This window comes from Pavona decussata, unplaced genomic scaffold (genome assembly GCF_977016875.1).
Source record: "Pavona decussata unplaced genomic scaffold, jaPavDecu1.1 SCAFFOLD_156, whole genome shotgun sequence".
In the NCBI taxonomy this organism is placed as follows: domain Eukaryota; kingdom Metazoa; phylum Cnidaria; class Anthozoa; order Scleractinia; family Agariciidae; genus Pavona; species Pavona decussata.
Window position 1 is genome coordinate 2,406,924 of NW_028145568.1, and position 18,077 is coordinate 2,425,000.

Consider the following 18,077-nt stretch of genomic DNA (forward strand, 5'->3'; position numbering starts at 1 on the left):
ATTCTCTGAATACAACCTTGGCTGTAATCCTTCGCGATTAGGGAAATTATTGCAATACATAGTCACCCCTTTTTTAATCCACAGGTTTTGACCTGTCACATGGAAATAAAATTGTTCAGCATAAATAATTTACCTTGATTATCTCATGATCTTGAATTTTAAAAGTGAGTCTTGATTGTAACAATGCCTACTGTCAAACAACCAATTTGAGGGCTTTCCCCAGTTTCTCAGAAAAAAAAAACAGGATTCTGAAACACAATTAGCAGGGGTACACTGTATTCTGCAGAAGTTCTTCTTTCTGCTCAAGGGAAAAAGGACAAATTTCAGCACAGTCTTACTGAAGTATATGTAGGCTTCATCCTAGGATTGAATGTTTGGGTTATCAACATTGATAACTAAAGTCCATGATGGTGAATCCTAGGAGGCATTCAAAATAAGGAGATTTGACAAATCCATGGTTTGTCCCTTTTTTTTAAGAGGGGTGGGGAGCATTGGGGGGGTTTTGATAAAAAAATTCTTCAAAAATGTCAAATTCCACATATCAAGTGCCCCCAACCCCCTTTCCCCTCCCTTGGACTCTTCCTTATACATGTACTTACATGTACATGTAGGTGCATAAAAGTTAGTGCACGTCATATTTGTGCTCAGTAAATTACAGTTGTATCTCTCTCTCAACCAGTTTCTCTTTGTAATTTTTGCCAGCTTCTTGTGACAAGTCATTTTCAAGCTCTTTTGGAACAGTGACATCACCAGATTATTTGACGAGATCAGTGTATGCAGATAATCAGTTCTGTACATATACCATCAAAGTTTCATCCTTTTTCACCCCACAAGCAATCAGGCTTAAATGGTCCGCATTTGACATCAAGGGTAAAATGCCGTCTTGTTCTGAAGATTACGTGGAAATATTCATTGGATGTAGCAGAGTTTCCATTGGGAAATATTGTTCTAACTCTCTGCCTTTTGATGTTTACTCGCCGGACAGCTGCTTGCGTTTAAGGTTCAAGAGTGACAGCTCTGGTAGTGGCATGGGATTCAGTGCCACATATTCTACAGTTTCACTTCCAGGTAATAAAATAAATTATAATTTTTTTCAATAAAATGTCATGCTGTTTTGTTCAATAATATTATTTTAAGCTGAAACATAATGGGACACAGTTTAAGAGTAGACTGTTCACAGTCCCCTAGTATTCCTTGGGATTAATTTGGGACTCGTACGCTTCGCCTTCTATTGCAGAAGGATTCCCAACTGCATGTACACGAGTTGAAATTTATACAATAAAGAATTGAAAAATAAATATTGTCAAGTACTGTCTTGTGAAATGCTTGTGGCTAGTTAGACGCGGGGTTTGTCTCGGCTAAGAGACTCTTCAGAGATCGTCAGAATTTATAGGCATTGAGAATCACGCCCAAAGTCCTGTTCGGGCCAGACTACTAACATCTTGAATTTGCGAATGGGACTTCGGGTGTGATGCTCAACGAGGTTACCTAGATAAATTCTTAAGGCCTCTGAAGAGTCTTTTGGACGAGACAAAGTGCCACGTCAGACTAGCCACGAACATTTCACATCAAGTATTTGAAAACTTTATTTGCCTGAGAAAATAGGTTAGTTGAACAGCAATAATTATTGGCAAACATGACGTAATTGACAGTCGCTGAAAAAAGCGAATTTGTGCTGAAAAAATAGCGTGAAAACTGGGCAGAAAAACAAACTGTTTTGGTGTGATTTGATATGTTAACCAAAAGGACTTGGACAGTCGTGGAGTAGTTCAAGGAATTCATTCGCCCGCCAAGCGTTGTAGGTGGGACGTGACGTCATAAAGGTTAAGATTAGTCTCTCGTCAGTTCTCTCAGGGATAGTGGTTAAATTGGTTGTGTTTTCTCATTTCTGGGTCAATGACATTTTCAAATGGAATCAAACTTCGCTCTTTTTACCCTTCATTTGATATGGCCAGAGAAAATTCTATGGAAGTTTTCAAAATTATACATACATGTACATGTATATGGTGAAGAAATACTTCACATAAGCATGATGATTAAACACAAGGCAACTTTACGTACTGCACGTGGTAATTTAAAAAAGAGAACCTGACATGTTTTTGCGTTAGATGGTGTAGGGGGATTTCTGGTGACGTTCTTTTTTATTGTAGACCGTGACATCTGCATCATGATATAATACAAAACATTGCATCACGCATCCAGTGATGCTTTCGTATGTGGGGCATTCTGTTCCACATGAAGGACACAAAAATTCAGCAATGAAAGGGCTAGGGAGAGTATGAAATGATGCTTTAATCATGATTTATAACCTTAATGGAAAAATCTTGTTGCTAATATAATTTTCAGTTTTTATGTACAAAGAATTTAAGACAGTCCTGAATGCAAAATTCAGTTCGCCACATTCTAAACAATACACTCTGGCCCATACTGCAAACTAAGGTTCCATGGAAATTTCCCAAACTTTCGTTTCAAGATGATATTATTTGTAGTTTTAATTTACCCTTATTCATTCCGAATTCCCACAAATCTCCAAAAGTTATCAGCTGAAGATACATGAAGTATTTTGAATGAGCCACTTTTATACAGTAACAGACTAATACCATGTATTGAAGACATTTTTAAACTCGTGAATGCATGCATGCACAATGAATGAGTTATAGCGATGGTGGACTTTTTGACTTGGTTGGTTGGTTCTGTCGTTAACTTTCGGGCATGCGCAGTGAATGAGTTTTAAATTCAATTAGTGGGAAAAAACACGCGAAAATTCTCTGTTCACGCCGCATCAGGATATTCTCATTCAATCTGTAGAGAATAATTTCACAATCATTTTAGTGTAAGAATGGAGATTTTTCGTCGAATCTGAGCAAAGCTATATGTTTTTTCATTTTTTTTCCACAAAGTGCTGCGTCTTTTAAGAAATTTAAAAATAATTTAATTGAAAAATTCAATTAGTGGAAAAAACACGCGAAAATTTTCTTTTCACAGCGCATCAGGATATTCTTACTCAATCTGTAGAGAATAATTTGACAATCATTTTAGTGTAAGAATGGAGATTTTTCGTTGAATCTGAGCAAAGTTATAGGTTTTTTCATTTTTTTCCACAAATTGCGGCGTCTTTTAAAATTTTATATCAAATAATTTAATTTAACAATAATTAAATTTAAAAATTCAATTACTGAAGTGTCGGCAAGATCTTTGAATAAACAAGACGCTTTTTTGTAGAGCATTTACGTGACTTGCGTTAATGTATGTTTAGCACTAGTGGCCTTATTTGTTGTAGGCCTTACCGATTTTTTAACCTATCCTCCCTTCACGATTGAACTAACTGAATAGTTTAACTCAGAAATATTGCGTGATATTGCGTTGCGCTACTTGAAAGTTTGCCGCCAAAAAATACTTCCCGCCAGAAAATGTCTGGCTGAAAGAAGCATTCTTAACTGATAAGTTCACTGCTAATCATAACTTTTTGCATACATGAAAACTCAACATCTTTCATCATATTTTTGCTTCTCTTCTCTTTGCTGAAAAACATTAGTTTGGCTGTCAGTTTTACGTGAAAGCGGATAGTGCCATGTCACGCATCAGTGACGTTGTAAAGAAAATTATGCAAATTTCTGGTGAAATGAACAATTTTAGATTTCTTCAGTTTTCATAGAGGTTTCAGAGAAAAAAAATGTTTCATTTTCGCAGTTAACATCTGGTAATTTATGGGAAAGCAATAGGATGCGGTCGATGAATTTTCATCAACTGTTTAATACATACCGTGCAGAAATTTTAATTAGTAAAATGCATGTGTACAGGATCAAAACCTTTTTGGTACGCCCATTGAATAATGAAGCTAAATACAGACAACTAGCTTTCATTGAAATAATTCTTATTTAGCAAGAGTTAGTCATATTTCAAATTATTTTTACTTGAAGGTTGCGTGGACTAAACTCCAAAGGAAAAATTTCACGCATTTATGCCGGGCATGAAATGTAATGCGACACTTTGTTCAACAGATTTCCCTTCGTGAGATCAGCTCGAGCAAAGTAGCCAGCTGCGTAGCTGGTGGTTTTTATGGGTGGACTCACTGGAAAGCCGGGCACGAGGGCCAAAATGATTTTTTTAAGTACGAGAATGGTTATTTCTCGTTACATAATTGGGCAAAGATATCATTTCTTTTAGCTTTCAAGGAAGTGTCCGTAGCTGTCTTAATTTCAATTACTGATGTGTCATCTGCATTCACGAGTTGGCTCACAGGAGCCTTTGATTATTTCAAGTGTTGACACACAAAGGTTTCTAATCATCCTGTTTTTGTTTTCTTTACAGGTTCAGGTTCTCTTTCTAGTAAGTAATAATATACTAATATATAATTATATGCTAATATGCAACTTGTACTATTTAAAGGACTGATCATGACTATTCCTAAACTTATCAAACCAGCGACATACACTTCACGTAAAGTGCTTGGGCTAATCATTCAGAGTGATTTGAAATGGAGTGAACATAATAATTATTACCTCAGTGGTTGCTAAGGTGTCAAAGCGCTTAGATACAGTACATGTATAGTCTCAGGGTGTTGTACCATGGGGTGTCCCTGCCACTGACCCCTTTCCCATTTAGAGGGCTTCTGATAATTTGCGGGAAAAAAAGTCAAATTTCGCAGGATTTTTGGAGACAAATTTGCGGAGAAAACGGCCGATTTCGCAGGAATTTTCGGGGCAAGTTTGGCCGAAAAACAAAGAAGAAAGATTCTAGAAAAAAAGATATATTGGAAGGATGTCAAATTCAGGGCAAGAAAGAAAACACAAAAAATCATCCAACACAGTTCTGAAGGCAATATTATTATTGTACTTGTTTCGAGCTACAAGAAAAACATAAGCTTTACCGAAACGCCCGGCCGGTTAACCTCCTTTTTCAGCTGCAATTTAGAGCCGAACACAGCAACGCAATAACCCTTTGCATTTGGAATGTACAGTATGCTACAGTGTAAGTCAGGACTTGCGTACATGTATTGTTCTTTGAGTAACTAGGGACTTACAAATAAACTTAAACACATGACTTAAACTATTTTACCTGTTCTTTATTTGTAGGCAGTTGCTCTGGAACCCGAACTTTGTATTCCAATGCTGGAGTAATCAATTCTCCTAATTGGCCTAGTAAATATCCATCTTTAAGAGACTGTTATTGGAAGATTGAGGTGGGAAGTGGTAAAGGCATCAAAATTGCTTTTATGGACTTTAATCTTGAGTATGATTTTGGATGTGACGATGACAAAGTCAAAGTAAAAGGTGAGAGGATCATATATTTACTTGTTAATGGGGGAGTCTCTTATTTACCATAAATTAATTGCTGTTGGATGACTAAAAAGTTTCTACATGTAGCCATCAATTGTCTTTGAAAATTATGCTAATATCCAAGGCTTTGCTACTAATGGTATTTCAAGTATTTGCGTGAAAGGCAACAGCTTACAAATGTTCATCGGATAACAAGGAACTTACATGGCTGAATTGTATAATTTGTTAAAAAAATTCAGAACTCAGCTTCCCTTCCTCTTAATGTTACAGCTGTAGGGATTTTTTTTTTGTAATTTGCAGTTGGGGGCTGACACATGTCAAAACACTACAAAACAGCATGCACATGTAACAAGATATCATGCTTAATAAAAGGCAGTCTATGACTGCATGTGGCTACTGCTTTATTTTTGTATAATAATAACTTTATTAACGTGTCAAGAAATGTAGCTGAGGGGAAAAGTCCCCTCTACTAATAGTGGACACCTAACTAAATTCTAGCTAAAAAAAAAATGAATTAAATTTTACATCGTAAGCCATATTAATAAAATTTCATACATCAATCGCAAAAATCATGTAAACTCTAATATTGCAGTAAAAGAGCAATGTTGTATAAAATTCAGAGGGGTGAATAAACAGCTCTAGTCAGTGCCAAAATTGTGCACCTTAATTTGATCGTGTTGTCATGTGGGTGAAATTTTTATGCGCTGGAGGATTTTGGTTTGTTTATACACTTTTTCGTTCAATTTTCTCCTCGAATGAAGGGGACCGAACCAAGCGAACTGCGAGTCACTAAAGCACAATTTCTCGACTCTTTTAAACTGAGTACATTTTTGGAAAATTTCGCCAAAGCTATTTGAAATATGACAAATCGATCAATTTAACATGAAGCACGGTGAAATTCACATTCAAACCTGTAGTATTTGGTAAAGTGGATTCCCAGGAGCACTCAAAGATTTGCGAGAACGTCTACAGCTCACACGATGATTTGCAGATTTTGTTTACAATCACGCATGTTTTGCCTTGACACAAAATCTCAAACAGGAATTTCTTGGCTATGAAATCACTGATTTCCTCTTTTAAGCAGCCAAGTGTTCCTTAGAAGTTGTTCTTTTGATTTACAGTATTAAAAACCTGTGTTTTCCTTCCAAGAACCAGAAATTGCCACCTTGAAAATCCATGTGTAAAAGACACGGCAGCCATTTTGAATTGAATACAAGGATCTTCCGTAGAAATAAAGACGACTGAGATTTCGACAACTTGTCCTGGTGAACTCGACCCAACTTCGGGTAAATTCTGCAATTCCCAAAGCTTTCGATTTACGGACTTACACACAACACTATAGCATAGTAGCTACTGACCTTCCCAGAAGGTTGTAGCCACAAAAATCCCATAATTCTTAGTTCTTGTAGTTACTTTAAGAAGGCAGAGTTGTTTGAAGTACAGTTATTGCTAATCCAGATTAAGTAACATGACAGCTTTATAGGTTTTGTTCAAACAGCCTTACCCTGATCTGTAGTTAAAAGACCTCCCTTAATTGACCTCCAAGAGCGATGGAGTGGAAGTGAGGCAGTCTGACAACAGGCAATCATTCCAACGCTGTACAAATGTATCTCTTTTGCACTGTACACTTACATGTAAGAGCAGCTCTGATTCATGTGACATATTACATCATAAAGCTTGCATGTGTAAAGAGAGATGGATGTTGCATGTACAAATATTATAACTGTGTACTGTAATACATGTATAAAAATTTTTCAAAATTATAATAACGAAGCACGCTATTGTGTTAGCCCTAGCAGCCATTGACCATTCTGTAGTGTCAAAAGCACTTTCACATACCAAGTCTTAATTGCTGCAAAGAACAAGCACATTATCCAAATAAGGGAATATACTACATAGTCAAGCCTGAGTTTGCACACACGAAACAAGAATTAGCTGTGCATTAGGTTTAACATGCTGTAAATGCAGGGTACATGTGCACATTTGAATTAGCCATTGCTCCACAGTCATGCCAAAGTGGAGCTTGCTTGCTTTTATTGTACGTACAGTCTAGTATATGTTGCCTGATATAACTTGATGCAGGAAAGTCTAACTAAGGGTGTGTTTACATCTGAAAACTCGCCCCGGCGTGAATTTGATACCAGTATGACATTGATTTCATACCATGATTTCATACGTGTTTTCATATGTGATTTCATACCATGTTAATTGTTTACATGAATGGACACTTCATGTCGACAAACGTGATTGTGACGCCCAGGTGACCCCATATCAGACTGGATGTTGAAGAATGCACATGCGCTATCTGTTCCAGACTCACAGGAGAGTGATTTCATACTGGAGCGAATGGCCGTACTGTGTTTACATGACGTTGGAATGAGTTTTCATACTGAAATGAAAATGTCACCCCGGTACAGTTACCAGGGTGAAATCACACCAGTATGACTCGCTCTGGTATGACATTTTGTGCTGGTATCATGTGTAAACGAATAAAGAGCCACAAGAGGGAACTGGAGTGAACTCGTAACGGAATGAAAGTCCTGCCGGTATCATGTAAACACCCCCCTTATTTGTGTTCTTTGTTATAACATGCTCAGAGGTAGAGTATCTGAACCAGGTGAAGATACATTTAGGAACATTTTTTGCACTGTGTGGTGATTTAAACTACATGTACATGTACCCTAGTGATGTTTAAAAGGTGAGTGTTAAACTTAAATCAATCTGACTTACACATTACATCCTTTTGTGATAGGAGGGAAGGATCACCAGTCATATGACTCATCAAGCACCATTAAAAGCTCAATGTGTGGTTACAAGACTCCATTCTCCTTCACCTCAACAAAGGAGCGAATTTATATCAGGTTCAAATCTGACAGTTTTACTGAGGAGAGAGGCTTTGTTGCTGGTTATGTTGTGTATGATACAAGTGAGTGTCTCGAATAGTGAGCAAATTTATTGCCATAATCAATGCCATGTAGTAATTAATAAGTGTTGTTTAATGTAAATTATATTCAGTATTTTATAATTATTATAATTATAATTTGAATCATAATTGAAGGTTCTCCTTTAACAAAAAAAAAAAAATAAATAATAATAATAATAATAATAATTAACCCTATATTTCTTGGCCCTTTAGTTTCTTTTTCCTTGATGTTCCACTTTTGGTGTAATTTTTGTGTCTACGGCTTCTAGAGAAGCGTAGACACTGTGTCATCGGGTTGAGTGAGAGTGTAAGAGTGTAAATGCCACAGGAATCCCAAATGGAATCCTATCGAAAGCCGACGCTAATCCTCGACTGACCGAGATCTAAGTGATTGTTTTTCCGGATCAGGACAATGGCGACAATATGGTAAATGATGTTTTCCGATGTTGATTTGCTTTTTACAAATAGTTGAAGTGATGATTTGAACCAGAATTCTGTAACTTCTGTAATTTTCATCGCAAACGTGCCCGAATTTACTGCAAGAGATCGCTTTGAACAAACACAGAGTGTCTTCAAATTTTACATGCGTGTTTGCACGCATGCAAAAAAAACTGAAAGTTTTCTGCCTCTAATAGCAAATGCATTGTTTATCTCAATAAAATGTTTTGTTGGAAAAGCTTCTTGTTGATTTTTGTGGCTTTGCCAATTCATAATTATATGCGTTTGAGAAGCGACAAATGCTGCAAATGCGTAATCGAGGACAATTTGCATAAGCGGGTTGAAATTTGATATGCCAAAGGTCTTCATCAACATGTCGTGAATTGTGGCAATTTTTGCGTTCAACTGTGTTTTTCGGCAAATGATTAATAGGTCACCATATTATTTTACACCAGAAAACATTTGTTTAATCATTCTAGTTTAATATGCAGTTAATTTTGGAAGCCAACGACATTTGTTTATCTACTGCGCATTTTATTAAGTTAAACCGCTCTAGGAAAAAGTTAATTTATGCGAAAACTATGGAAACACGACAGGAGTCAAAGGGTTAAAGAATGATACTTGCCATTCATAAGTTCAGTATAGATTAATTAACAGTTTCTGTTGCATTTTATGCCTACGTTTCAGATTAGAACTTTGCTTTCAGTGCTCAGTTATGTTTAGAACTTTGCTTTGCTTTCAGTACAAAGTTGTGGTTCACGTTGTAAGATTATATAATATATCGTTTATGTTAGAATAAAGTTACAGTTCTCTTCATACAAAATGTTTGTGGTAAACGATACCAGCTTAATCTCCACTCACCAGTATTCTGTGCAACATTTTTACAACCATTTTTTTTATCTCTATCCTATTTCCACTCCTCCCTCTTCGTTTTCATTTCAGTCTTATTTCCCTTTTCTTCAATTCTTTTATATCACATTTCTATACCAGTACTGCAGTAGACACATGCAGTCTGAGACTGCCTATTTTTTTTTCTTACTCTTATTAAGTAATAGCATATCTGGTAGTGCTGTTTCTCGTAGTTTTGTCTTTATTAGTAGTGTAATGTTTAGTAGAACTGTTTTGTAAAAGGTACATGTAAACTGTCAGATATTACCTAAAGTACTGTAATTCTTTGTAATTAATCTAACTAAATAGTTTCTAACATAGTCTTCTATTGGCATGTCAATATTGTACTGTATTGTAAGTATCGTAAATGTAAGGAAAGTATTGTATAATAAAATTATAAAAAAAAAATATAATAATAATAATAATAATAATAATAATAATATTATTATTATTACTTATATCGCACAAATATGATCAAATGTGCGTTACAATAAACATAACAATAGAACTATTTAACTAAATTAAATATTCACAAAAGCAAGCATAATAATAAAGTAAGAACTAAAATCTAAGTTATGGTCTAATTCGTGGAATACAGGGTTGTAGCTAAGAAATTTGTCTGCCGGTTAGCAGAGAAATTGAGCCGGCTAAAGAACGCGCGAAGTGCCTTCTGCCGTCCGTGTAGCCGACGGGGAGGGGTCGTTATGGGAGGGGGTCGCCCCCTCCCATTAGGGGGGTCTGGGGGGCCTCCCCAGGAAATTTTGAAAATTTTAATTCAATTTGGTGCACTCTGGTGAAATCTAGGGGCTCTTTTATGCAAAAAGAAACAACCATTAGAGAGAAGGTCAGCTGTGGTGCCGCAGTTTGAAACGTGTGGTACCGAGATTCACCCTGCATTTATTCAAAATTTTCTCCCTCGCTTTGACGTTTCCATATTTCCTTCATGTGGTTTTCGTTGTTTGGCGTTCCTTGAACTCTCTACCAGGTCTGTTCACTGTGCCCATAAGGAGAATGACAGACCTGGCTTCTGAGCAGACAGTGCTTTGTTTTACTTCAGTTCGTCAATCTATGCTGTTTTCTTTATTCTCTTTTTGGTGAGCTCACTAGAAGAGCAGCTCTTTATTTAAACACGGTAAAATCCATCAGGAGTATAAAAATTAGAAATAACCTAACTCTCCTAAACAAAATTCAAAACCTAACTACAACTAATGTAATCTAACTAAAACCCGTTTTTCATGTATGCCGTGTATACTCTAACATTAAAAATGAAAATATGTTCGTAAGATTTTCAACATTTACTTAACATTAAAGTATTAAATGAGAACGAAAGCTACATTGCTTTCCATTCGTTCCAAAAAGATAAGTGCTTTTAAGTTTGCACTAGAATATCAGAAAATCGATTCTTATAAACGCTTAGAACTGCAAACAAAAGAGCTGTCCACTCGGTCGTTCAGCTGTTCATCCAGTTTTGCGGGTTCGTTCACTCGGTTTCTCGTTCGTTCGTTTTCGCTGGCGAGCACCCGGCGGACCATTTACGTTTCTGGTTTGTTCAGTTGTTCCTCCGTTTGCCCAGTTCTTCTTGCTATTCATGAGCATAAACATGTTATAAGCAATAAAATTTAACCAATTAAAAGCTGTATTAAAACATTACGAAGAAGTTCCTTCATGTTTTTTCTCTGTCATGCTACAGAGAAAGACTTCTTCTTTCTCCGATCTGACGCAAATACCTGGTAACAAACTCGTTCCCAATCTTTCGCAATGCCTTGAATGCGGGGGCTACCAAGCTTCGTGTTGACAAGATGGCGGACGCAGAAAACGGAAAGAGGACACGGTAAAGAAGTTCTCAAAACAAGACTTTATTTCAATTACTTTATGTCATCGATACTCAAGGTAGTCAGGAGTTTATTCAACCTTTTCTCTTGAAATATATTATTCTAAATCGAACAATTGCTTGTGGGTAACTAAAGAACTGTTCATTGCCCTTTTAACCGAGTGCTTGCCACCCAAAATTCAGCCGGCGATGACCTCTTTCCCAGCCGGCGAATTTCGCCGGCAGCCGGCGCTTAGCGACAACCCTGGGAATATATAATACTGAGAATAAGAAGCTAAGAAATACACCAAAGTTTAAAACTATTTACAATAAGCATTTTCAAGTAAATGAGTCTTCAATAATGTCTTCAAACTGTCAAATCGTTTTCCTGGCGTATGTGATGTGGGAGGGTGTTAAAAACAGACGCCGCCGCCACAGTAAGCACTCTATCACCAAGGGTCTTCTTAATTGATCTTACATTGCAAGCAGACTCCATCAAAACTTCATTATTTCTTCTTAGTGAATACATATTGGATTGTATCTGGATAGTACCTGGAGATCCACAAGGGTCTTTGAAGGTCGTGCAGATTTTCATCAGGGATGTACCCTTGCACTTTAGTTGTTTGCAGCACATGGGTGGTAGTATCCCCTGCGTGTAACTCTACTTCCTTATTATGTTTTTACTAAACAGTTTGAAATAATATTATTGTTCAGTGCAACATTTTCAGTAATGGAAACATGATGCAGTGTACACACTGTTCATAATGTTGGACAGTATTACACCTTTATTCATGTGTTTGTGCATAAGTTAAACGGCAATCAGAGAGAAAGAAGTCCTGAAGAACTCATATTCATTAATTTTGTGCACACGCAATGTTATGAACTACCAACCCCAAAATGAAGGTCCTGGTGGAAGAGAGGGTACACGTATGTTTTATTTTGGCCTTGAAATCCAAGTATGATTTATTGCTCCAAATCAGCTCTATTTGGCATGGCATGGGGACTTGGTGTCTTGCAAGAAACAAAGTTCTATATTTGGGTTCTGATTCACAGCCTTAAAACACTGTATGATTTTGAAAGAAATAAGTCATTTTTAAGGACAGTGCCTATAAAAAAGAAGTATTTCTGCCATGTTTTATGACTATGCGGGGAAAGCAGGTTATTGCAAGGGCTGTTGGAATCCAAAAAGGAAATTGGGGGTAACCACGCATTAATATTTTTTTTGAGATAATCAAGCAACAATTATTCTTAAAATACAAAGCAATGGATGGCATTTTTCTCCAAATTGAAATTGAAGCTTTTATCTCTGAAAAATGTATGGTTAACCCCTATAGCAAGTGCTCTTGGTATCATTTTCTTTTTGGATACCAAGCATTTGCTAAGTTCTGCCTTCTCCACATAGTTTTAAACCGTGCAATTTTAAGACAATTATTTTTGTAGTGTTATTTTCTAGAAGAAGGTTCAAGTGGCAACTCCACCAGTGTTGTGATTAGAGAAGGTAGTGCATTCATCATCATCAATTCTCTGCATGCCAGTAGGCACATAAGGCCGACACATTCTCTGACCAACACTCTCTGTTCCGTGCCACCGCCTTGGCTACATTCCAACTCTTCCACCCTGCTTTAATAATAATAATTTATTATTTATATAGCGCGCGAATCATAAACAGATGCTCTCGCGTGCTTTAAAATAAAGATATCCTAATTAAATTGATATAATTTAAAATTACAATGGCAAGGTCAATGGCTAAAATACAATTCTCAATAAAGGTCAAAGGCTTGTCGAAATAAATGAGTTTTCAACCTGTCCTTAAAAGATTGAACACTTTGTGCGCAGCGAACTGCGTTCGGTAAATTGTTCCAGAGTGCTGGTGCGGCCACGGTAAAGCTACGATCACCCAGCGTACGCAGAGTCTTGATTCTGGGCCGTTGAAGGAGGACTTCGCCGGACGACCTGAGACTATATCTAGATACTGTCTTTAGGGTGATAAGTTCGCTAAGATACGCTGGAGCGAGTCCATGGATAGCATTATACGTAATTAACAATATCTTGAAGTCAATACGATACTTGACTGGAAACCAGTGCAACATTTTCAGTGTTGGAGAAATGTGATCGAAACGACTTTGATCTTGTGTGTCTCCCACTCAACAGTCCTTCTCCAAGTTGTCTTTGGTCGCCCTCTCGCCTTTCGTCCTTCTGGAGTCCACCCTAATGCTGTAAAACAGTCGTTTTCACCATCTCTCCTGAGTACATGTCCTAACCAGTTCCATCGTCTTCGTCGTACCTCGCAGCTTATTTCATTCATTCCATCTCAACCACTCTCTTGTTCGTCACTCATTGCTGCTATTTGATCTTCATTATCCGTTTAAGGCATTTGCGTTGGAAACTATTCAGTTTTCGTTTGTCAGCCTTTGTGATCTTCCACGCTTCATCGCCATATAGCAGGACCGGTTGAACTAAAGTCTTGAATAGGTGTATCTTGATTCTCCTTCCGATTCCTCTCACTGCCCACACCTTCCCTAGCCTCTGGAATGCGCCGCGAGCCTTCTGCAGTCGGTTCAAAATATCTTTACTGCCGCCACCCTCTTTGTCTACAGTCGCTCCTAGGTATAGAAACTCTCGATGTCTTCCACCTCCCTGCCATTCACCACGTTGCTCTCCTTATTGGTAGCATACTCAGTCCTCAGTGTCTTGCATTTTCTCGCGTTGAGTTTAAGGCTTACTCTGGCTGCTTCTTCTTTCAGTCTCCCAGTCTTCTCCTTGTGCAAGTCATTAAACTTGGATGACAGCAGGGCAATGTCGTCTGCAAAATCCAGGTCCCCCAAGACTGTTGTGAAATTCCACCGTATCCCTCTTCTCTTGTCTGTTGTTGCCTTCCTCATGGTCCAATCCAGGGCCAGTAAGAACAAGAATCCTGACTTCACACATCCCTGCTTTACTCCAGACTTGATTTTGAACCAGTCTAATGTCTCACTTCCATCAATATTTGCTCATTCAAAGACCTCATATGTGTCTGCTATTACTCTCACCATCTTGCAAGGTATCCCATAGCTTCTCATGATGCTCCATAATCTTTCTCTGTGTACTGAATCAAAGGCTTTCTCAAAGTCCACAAAGTGTATGTACAGAGTGACCTGCCCTCCACTCATTTGCTTGCTCCAAGATGTTTCTTAATATAAAGATCTGGCCACTTGTGCCTCTCTTTGGTCTAAACCCAGCCTGCTCCTTTTGAAGCTTTTGTCTATACTTATCTTGATCCACTGTAGCATCATCCTGCAGAATATCTTACTAATGATGGGTAGTAAATACGCTCAAAATAGTTGTAATCAAAAATCTCCTTTTTGCACACAAATATTAGTAGCTTAAAGAAAAATCACAACGTTTCAACCTCTCCGAGGCCATTTTCAAGTACGAGTAAAAAATAAAAGCCTTTAGTTAGCATAAATATATTCATAGAATTAAAAATCGGTAAGAATGTCATGAACGCTAAAATGTGTCAAAAATGTTAATGATAAGTATTATAAAGTTAAAAAAGAACATAAAACAATGAAGCAATAATGAGGCTTGTAAAGAACTGATCTAAACAAATAATTTAGCACAGATGGAATCGCACTGTTTGTTTAGAAATTTTTAAGAATTTCAATGTCACGTTTTAAGTGAATTGAATTTCCGTTTTACCATCATTGGTGTAACAGAAACTTGAATATGCGATCGTGAATGTAGTTTCAATTTTGTACCAGAATTACCAGGATACCATTTTGAATCAGTCGCGACACCTTTATGTTCCGGTGGTGTTGGCATGTTCATGGATCAGAATTGTAAATATCATGTCCTTGAACGAGCCTCCAATTCTTGCTATCAAGCCCTTTGGATTGAACTTCATCTGCCTAACCATAAGAAACCTGTATGTGGTGTTACTTATAGGCAACACAATAACGCTAATGAGTTTCTAGAATACTTGTCAGATTTTCTTGAATGCCAGTGCTGGCAAAATCAAAATATTTATCTCATGGGAGACTTCAACATAGATCTGTTAAAATATGAAACTTGTAGATACACACAAACTTTGCTCCAAACGATGCAAAGTTTTTCAGTTTTCCCAGTAGTTGATAAGCCGACTAGAGTCTATGGAAATTCAGCAATTGACAGTATATACATTAATAATCCTGAGAATAGTGAGCGGCAATATCGTGTCCGATACAACAGATCACTTCTCTCAGATGTGCATATTAATGTCGCAATGTAAAATATTCTTTCCAAACGACAAAACTAAGGTTCGTGACTATTCTACTTTCAATGCAAAATCTTTCATGGACAACTTGCCTCAGCCTGGAACAGGTACAAATTTTACAGAAACAAAATCATCTCCCTTACGAGTTTAAGTAAGGCGAACTACTACCAAAGTTTCTTTGCTCTCAACATCCCTAATGTGCAACAAACTTGGAAAGGAATTAGTGAGCTAATTGCAAACTGTAGAAAGAAAAACAAACGCAATCAAACTAACAATATTTGTCCATACCCGAATGAGGTTCCAACTAGTGACCCAAAGGAAATAAGCAATATTCTTAACAAATACTTTGTCACTGTTGGGAGTAAACTGGCTTCTAAAATTCCTCAGACCTCAAGTACATTCTTTGATTATTTAGATCCACCACTTAATTGCACTTTCTTCTTTGATCCTATTATTCCGGAAGATATTAATTTGGAAATCTCGATTTTGCAAGACAGCAAGGCCCATGGTCTTTACTCATCCTCAGTTAGGCTGCTGAAATTGGCAAAAAGGGTCATATTCGTACCTCTATCCACGATCTTTAACCAGTCTATTTGCTCAGGGATTTTTCTATCTAAACTAAAGCGTGCAAAGATTATCCCAATATTTAAGGACGAAGATGACTCTGCCTGAAAACTACCGACCGGTCTCACTGTTCTAGATTAATAACAGGATTTTTGAAAAACTTATGTACTCCAGACTTGCCAAGTTTGGCAAAGATTCTAACATTCTCTGTGATCAGCAATACGGCTTTCACAGTATTTAGCACAGTACTCAACATGCTATACTTGATGTTGTTAACACAATTCTCTAAAATATGGACAATGGTAAATTTTCATGCGGTGTTTTCATCGATCTCAAGAAGACTTTTGATACTGTTAACCATAAGATTTTGTTAGCTAAACTTGAATATTATGGTCTTAGAGGTGTAATCAACTCCTGGTTCAGATCGTACCTAACTGATTGAAAGCAAAATACGGAAGATAATGATGTTGTGTCTGAGGCTGAGACGACCTTGGGCGGCGTGCCACAGGGCTCAGTCCCCGGACCACTCATGTTCCTTCTATACATCAATGATATTTACAAGTCCTCCTCGCTATTTTCGCCTTTTATCTATTTGCTGACAATATCAGTATAATACTTGCAAATAACAACTTAAAGGAACTCGAGTCACTTGTTAATCGCAAGCTTGGCAACGTCAACGAATGGCTAAAGGCCAACAAACTGTCTTTGAACATAAAAAAATCAAACTTTGTAATCTTTCGTCCCTGGTAAAAGACTATGCCCTTCATACCTAGGATTAGAATTCTTGACTCCGTGGCTAACACCTACGCAAACCTTGAAATGAAAGAATATGTAAAATATCTTGGCTTAATGATTGATTCAAATCTTTCTTGGAAATACCACATTGAATCTATCTGTCACAAAATCAGCAAGTTGATAGGAGTTATAGCTAAAATTCAACATTATGTCCCGAGTCGTGTGTTACTTTCAGTTTACGACTCATTATTAGTCCCTTACTTAACTTATGGTATTTGTGGTTGGGGAAACTGTGCCTTGACATTTCAAAGAAAGGTCGTAACTCTACAAAAACGGGCCTTGCGTCTTATTTACTTCATGAAGTCTCACGAACATACCGTACCCTTCTTTCTCAAATCGAATTGCCTTCCCCTACCTAGCCTTTTTTTTAGAGATTGTAACTATTTATTGTACAATATCAACAGACAGTCAGCACCAGTTAGTATACTCAATCAGTTTGTTAAAACAAGTCAAATTCACAACTACAACAGAAGGTCTGTATCTAGCGACTCGTTCTATGTTAAGTTTTCTAGAACCAATAAAATATATGCCTTTTTCTCGAGAATCAGTGCCCAAATTTGGAACTCTATTCTTCATTCAATTAAACTACTCAAATGTTCGTCCTTTCGCAATATTACTTAATTTTTTGCGGTCAGAAGATGATTATGTCGAAGTTTCCCGTCTTACTAAGTTATTTAAGACTTTAGGTTAGCTTCTCTTCGTAATTTTAATGTATTTGCTTTGTTTTATGTTAGTTTATCCTATTCACTGTATAGTAGTATCTTCAATGTTATTTAGACCGTCTATATATTGATAAACTTTGTACTTGTAATATGTCCTCAGATCTCCCCGCTTCGATTAGTTCATAAGCTTTTTGTGGGGAAAAGTAACATAATTAGTTATATTATGAAAGGTGTTTGTCATGGTGGTTTAAAATGATAGATGAGTTAATCGTTTGTCTCACAATTGAGTCACAAAGATGTGGATCGTGACGTTTCGACACCGCTATACTGCTGGTCTTCATCAGGCGATGGTGTTGACTGATTGCGTGACAGAACGACGAGGATCGAAATCCTCCAATCAACAACAGCCTAAGAGAGGATCGAAACGCACCAATCAACACAAACCAAGGTGCTACTTATACTGTCACGCAATCAGTTGACACCATCG

General features: G+C 37.2%; 3 protein-coding genes and 1 long non-coding RNA gene across 4 annotated transcripts in view; 2 read left to right on the forward strand and 2 right to left on the reverse strand.

The window, feature by feature from the left end:
* The window catches only part of LOC146465230 (blastula protease 10-like), a 532,877-nt gene that overhangs the window by 365,196 nt on the left and 149,604 nt on the right, over nucleotides 1-18,077 (forward strand). The gene's annotated exons all lie outside the window — the stretch shown is intronic.
* LOC146465265 (uncharacterized) overlaps nucleotides 1-18,077 on the reverse strand; it is a 283,446-nt gene that overhangs the window by 18,590 nt on the left and 246,779 nt on the right. The gene's annotated exons all lie outside the window — the stretch shown is intronic.
* LOC146465266 (tolloid-like protein 2) overlaps nucleotides 1-18,077 on the forward strand; it is a 91,124-nt gene that overhangs the window by 11,974 nt on the left and 61,073 nt on the right. The window lies entirely within an intron of this gene.
* Nucleotides 12,874-18,077, reverse strand: part of LOC146465267 (uncharacterized) — a 7,006-nt gene continuing 1,802 nt past the window's right edge. Inside the window, exons 1-2 of the mRNA XM_085128573.1 lie at nucleotides 17,493-18,077; nucleotides 12,874-14,572 (exon numbers count right to left, since the gene is read on the reverse strand). The exon at nucleotides 17,493-18,077 is cut by the window's right edge and continues 1,802 nt beyond it. The gene's annotated coding sequence lies outside the window, so the exon portion shown is untranslated. The remainder of the gene's footprint in view (nucleotides 14,573-17,492) is intronic.